Source organism: Hordeum vulgare, chromosome 4H (genome assembly GCF_904849725.1).
Source record: "Hordeum vulgare subsp. vulgare chromosome 4H, MorexV3_pseudomolecules_assembly, whole genome shotgun sequence".
Lineage (NCBI taxonomy): Eukaryota > Viridiplantae > Streptophyta > Magnoliopsida > Poales > Poaceae > Hordeum > Hordeum vulgare.
In genome coordinates this window covers 352,243,659-352,250,189 of record NC_058521.1, presented here as the reverse complement: position 1 = coordinate 352,250,189, position 6,531 = coordinate 352,243,659, and positions in this window count along the sequence as shown.

The window sequence follows — 6,531 nt, the reverse complement described above, 5'->3', positions numbered from 1 at the left end:
ACAAGATTCTTTGTCTACAAAGTAAAGGAGAAAAGATCAAATCGTTGAGCGTGTTCTCAGATTGTGTGAGTGCAACAAATCGCTTGAATCAAGTGGGAGTTAATCTTCCAGATGAGACAGTGATGGTTCTCCAAAAGTCACTTCCACTAAGCTGCTAGAGCTTCGTGATGAACTATAACATATCAAGGATAGATATGATGATCCTTAAGCGATTGACAATGTTTGACACTGCGAAGGTAGAAATCAAGAAGGAGCATCAATAGTTGATGGTTAGTAAAACCACTAGTTACAAGAAGGGCAAGGTCTAGAAGGGACACTTCATGAAACGGTAAACCAGTTGCTGCTCTAATGAAGAAACCCAAGATTGAACCCAAACCCGAGACTAAGAGCATCTCTAACAGCTGCCCTATATAGGGCAGCCTCTTTTCAATTATAGGGCAGGCAAAATCGAGATATAGGGCAGCAAAACAGCAGCCGTTTTACCAGCAGCCCAAGATAGGGCAGCACCCGCCCCAGCAGCTGCCCTATATAGGGCACGGCTGCACAATAGTTTACTCCTATTTTGCTACATCTTTGCACATATATCTCATAAAAAATATGATAAATAAGATAAAATATAATTCAAACAAATAATAATTCAATAGTACTAATTATTACAACAATAGTTCATCAAATGGTTCACAAAGTTGCTCACAAATCAACACACGAATAGCAAGTTTCATCACATAGAAGTAATAATCAAGTGCACGGCGCGACCCTTTCACCTCACGGCCATAGACCGAACCTCCCTGCTTGGGCTTCTTCCTCTTGTGCAAAAGCAAAATCAAAGCAATGTCTTCTTCATCCTCCAAATCGTATTCCTCATCGGATGAATCCTCAATCAAAACTATCTACAAACAAACTAGACCGTATTAAAAAGTGTAATGCTAAACTACAATCACAAAAATCAAACAAAAAGTTGAATACACATTACCTCGAACACCTTGCGGGCGGCCGGGCCGGTGGGTGGCAGCTGCTTCGCTGGAGCAAGCCTCTCCTAGTTGGTGATGCCGTCGCTGGGTGTTGCAGGCGGCCAAGGGGAAGCGTACGAGCGTCGTCGGGGTCGCGGCGGCGGCAGAATCGGCGTCGGTGCCCCGGATTCGTACAGCGGCGGCGGCGGCAGATCGACGATTCTGGCGACGGGCAGCGGTATTCCGGCGCAGGCGAGGTGCAGGAGGGACCGGCGGTGGACGGGCGGCGGATTTTGGGCAGGGGCGTGGCCTACGGGCGGCGGATTTGCGGCGGCGGATTTGCGCCGGCGGGGTTGGGGGCGGCAGAGGCTGGGAAATTTCTGGGTGGTAGTTGGGTTGCGCAAGCGCGTCGTTGGGAAAATAGGGCAACCACACAAGTGTTGTATATTTGCAACAGTTGGGCCAAATTTAGGGCAGTGTTGTAAAAAATATAGGGCAGTTGATGAAGATAGGGTGGCTGTTGGAGCACGTTTTTGCCTCTTTTCTGCCCTATATGACAGTTTTTATGCCACACTGCCCTATATAGGGCAGCTATTAGAGATGATCTAAGTGCTTCTGCTATGAGGGGAACGGTCACTAAGGCACAGCTGCCCTAGATACTTGGTAGATGAGAAGGCTGGCAAAATCAACCAAGGTATATTTAATATACATAATATTATTGTGTACTTTACTAGTACTCCCAGTAGCACGAGGGTATTAGATACCGGTTCAATTGCTAAGTGATTAGTAACTCGAAATAAAAGCTACGGAATAAACAAAGACTAGCTGAAGGCGAGGTAACGATACGTGTTGGAAGTGTTTCCATGGTTGATGTGATCAAACATCGCATGCTCCCTCTACCATCGGGATTGGTGTTAAACCTAAATAACTGTTATTTGGGGTTTGCGTTGAGCATGAACATGATTGGATCGTGTTTATTGCAATACGATTATTCATTTAAAGAGAACAATGGTTATTCTATTTGCTTGAATAATTACCTTCAAAGGTTTATTGAATCTCGATCGTAGTGTTACACATGTTCATAATATTGGTGCCAAAAAGATACAAAATAATAATGATAGTACCACTTACTTGTGGCACTGCCGCTTGAGTCATGACGGTATAAAATGCATGAAGAAGCTTCATGCTGATGGATCTTTGTACTCACTCGTTTTTGAAAAGTTTGAGACATGCAAACCATACCTGTTGGTATTAACGCATGAAGAAACTCCATGCAGATGGATCGTTTGGACTCGCTTGATTTTGAATCACTTGAGACATGCAAAACATACCACATGGAACAAGAGAGTAACTTTTTGGGAGTGATACATTTTTATGTGTGCAGTCCAATGAGTGCTGAGGCACGCAGTGGATATCATTATGTTCTTACTTCACTGATGATTTGAGTAGATACATGAATATTTACTTAATCAATCACAAGTCTAAAATATTGAAAAGTTCAAAGCTATTTCAGAGTGAAGATCGTGGTGATAAGAGGATAAACTGTCTACGATATGATCATAGAGATGAATATTTGAGTTGCGAGTTTTTGGTACACAGTTAAGACAATGTGGAAATTGTTTCACAATTTATGCCACCTAGAACACCATAGTGTGATGGTCTGTCCGAACGTCATAGCCACGCCCTACTTGATATGGTGCATACTATGATGTCTCTTATCGAATTGCCACTATCGTTTATGGGTTATGCATTAGAGACAACCGCATTCACTTTAAATAGGGCACCGCATATTTCCGTTGAGATGACACAGTATAGACTATAGTTTGGAGAAACCTAAGTTGTCGTTTCTTAAAAGTTTGGGGTTGCGACGTTTATGTGAAAAGGTTTCAGTGTGATAAGCTTGAACCCAAAGCGGATAAAAGCATCTTCATAGGATATCCAAAATAGTTGGATACATCTCCTATCTTAGATCCGGAAGAAAAGTGTTTGTTTCTAGAAACGGGTCATTTCTCGAGGAAAGGTTTCTCTCGAAAGAGTTGAGTGGGAGGGTGGTGGAACTTGATGAGGTTAGTGAACCGTCACTTCAACCAGTGTGTAGCAGGGCACATGAAGATGTTCCTGTGGCGCCTACACCAATTAAAGTGGAAACTAATGATGGTGATCATTGAGCTTCGGATCAAGTTACTACAAACCTCGTAGGTTGACAAGGTCGCGTACTACTACAGAGTGGTACGACAACCCTGTCTTGGAGGTCATGTTGTTGAACAACAATGAACCTACGAGCTATGGAGAAGCGATGGTGGGCCCGGATTCTGACAAATGGTTGGAGGCCATGAAATCTGAGAGAGGATCCATGTATGAAGACAAAGTGTAGACTTTGGAAGAACTACTTGATGGTTGTAAGACTGTTATGTAAAGATGGATCTTTGAAAGGAAGACAGACGATGATGGTGAAAAGTCACCATTAAGAAAAGCTCGACTTGTCACAAAGATGTTTCCGACAAGATCAAAGAGTTGACTATGATGAGACTTTCTCACTCGTAGCGATGCTAAAAGGTCTGTTGGAATTATGTTAGTAGTTGCTGCATTATTTATGGAATATTGCACATAGGATGTCAAAACATTGTTTCCTCGACTGTTTCCTTGAGGAAAGGTTGTATGTGATATAACTAGAAGGTTTTGTCGATCCTAAGGATACTAACAAGTATGCAAGCTCCAGCGATCCTTCAATGGACTGGTGCAAGCATCTCGGAGTTGGAATATGCACTTTGATGAGATGATCAAAACTTTTGGGTTTGTACAAGGTTTAAGAGAAACTTATATTTCCAAAGAAGTGAGTGGGAGCACTATAGAGTTTCTGATAAGTATATGTGGTTGACATATTGATTGATCGGAAGTAATGTAGAGTTTCTATGAAGCATAAAAGGTTGTTTGAAAGGAGTTTTTCAAAGGAAGACCTGGATAGAGCTATTTGAACATTGAGCATCAAGATCTATAGATATAGATCAAAACGCTTAATAGAACTTTCAAATGAAATGCATGCCTTGACAAGTTTTTGAAGGAGTTCAAAATATATGGGCGAAGAAGGAGTTCTTGGCTGTGTTGTACGGTGTGAATTTGAGTAAGACTCAAAAGCCCGACCACGGCAGAAGAAAGAGAAAGGACGAAGGTCGTCCCCTATGCCTTAGCCGTAGACTCTGTAGTATGCCATGTTGTGTACTGCAACTGATGTTTGCCTTGCCACAAGTCTGTTAAGAGGTACAGAGAGTGATCCTGGATTGAATCACTGAACAGCAGTCAAAGTTATCCTTAGTACCTAATGGACTAAGGAATTTTTCTCGATTATGGAGATGGTTAAAGAGTTCGTCGTAAAGGGTTACAATGATGCAAGCTTTGATACTAATCCGAATAACTATGAGTAGTGAAACGGATTCGTATAGTAGAATAGATATTTGGAGTATTTCCGAATAGCACGTAGTACCAGCATTTATAAGATGACATAAAGATTTGTAAAGTACACACGGATCTGAAAGATTCAGAACCGTTGACTAAAACCTCTCTCACGAGCAAGGCGTGATCAAACCCCAGAACTATATGGGTGTTGGATTCGTTAGAATCACATGGTGATGTGAACTAGATTATTCACTCTAGTGCAAGTGGGAAACTGTTGGAAATATGCCCTAGAGGCAATAATAAATTAGTTATTATTATATTTCTTTGTTCGTGATAATCGTTTATTATCCATGCTATAATTGTATTGATTGGAAACTCAAATACGTGTGTGGATACATAGACAAAATACTGTCCCTAGTAAGCCTCTAGTTGACTAGCTCGTTGATCAAAGATGGTCAAGGTTTCCTAACCATAGACAAGTGTTGTCACTTGATAACGGGATCACATCATTAGGAGAATCATGTGGTGGAAAAGACCCAAACTATGAACGTAGCATATTTATCGTGTTGTTTTATTGCTATTGTTTTCTGTGTGTCAAGTATTTGTTCCTATGACCATGAGATCATATAACTCACTCGCACCGGAGGAATACCTTGTGTGAATCAAACGTCGCAACGTAACTGGGTGACTATAAAGGTGCTCTACAGGTATCTCCTAAGGTGTCTGTTGAGTTAGTATGGATCAAGACTAGGATTTGTCACTCCGTGTGACGGAGAGGTATCTCGGGGCCCACTCGGTAATACAACATCACACACAAGCCTTGCAAGCAATGTGACTAAGTGTGAGTCACGGGATCTTGTATTACGGATCGAGTAAAGAGACTTGTCGGTAACGAGGTTGAAATAGGTATGCGGGTACCGACGATCAAATCTCGGGCAAGTAACATACCGAAGGACAAAGGGAATGACATACAGGATTACATGAATCCTTGACACTGAGGTTCAACCGATAAGATCTTCGGAGAATATGTAGGATCCAATATGGGCATCCAGGTCCCGCTATTGGATATTGACCGAGGAGTACCTCGGGGCATGTCTACATAGTTCTCGAACCCGCAGGGTCTGTACACTTAAGGTTCGGCGATGTTTTAGTATAGTTGAGTTATATGTGTGGTCACCGAATGTTGTTCGGAGTCCCGTATGAGATCACGGACGTCACGAGGGTTTCCGGAATGTTCCGGAGACAAATATTGATATATAGGATGACTTCATTTGGTTACCAGAAGGTTTTCGGGCATTACCGGGATTATACCGGGAGGGACGAATGGGTTCCGGAAGTTCACCGGGAGGGGGGCAACCCACCCAAGGGAAGCCTAGAGTCCCTAGGGGTGGCGCACCAGCCCTTAGTGGGCTGGTGGGACAGCCCAAGAGGGCCTATGCGCCAAGGAAAGAAAAACCAAAGAGAAATAAAAAAAAGAGAGATGGGAAGGAAGAGAAGGACTCCACTTTCCAATCCTAGTTGGACTAAAATTGGAGTAGGACTCCTCATCTCCCTTGGCAGGCGCAACCTTGAGGTCTTGGCCCTCAAGGCAAGCCTCCTCCCCCTCCCTCCTATATATAGCGGTGATTTAGGGATGATTTGAGACAACTTTTGCCACGTGCAACTCAGATCTAGACACCATAGTTTTACCTCTAGATCATATTTCCACGGAGCTCGGGCGGAGCCGTGCAGGAGTAGATCCTCACCACAACCGGAGCGCTGTCACGCTGCCGGAGAACTCATCTAGTTCTCCGTCTTTCTTGCTGGATCAAGAAGGCCGAGATCATCGTCGAGCTGTATGTGTGCTGAACGCGGAGGTGCCTTCCGTTCGGCACTAGACCGGACCGGATCGTGGGACGGATCGCGGGACGGTTCGTGGGACAGTTCGCGGGGCGGATCGAGGGATGTGAGGATGTTCCACTACATCAACCGTGTTTCTTAACGCTTCCTGTTGTGCAATCTACAAGGGTACGTAGATCCAAATCTCCTCTCGTAGATGGACATCACAATGATAGGTCTTCGTGTGCGTAGGACATTGTTTGTTTCCCATGCAACGTTCCCCAACAGTTGCATCATGAGCTAGGTTCATGCATAGATGTTATCTCGAGTAGAACACAAAGGGTTTTGCTAGACTCGACTCGGCCAAGTT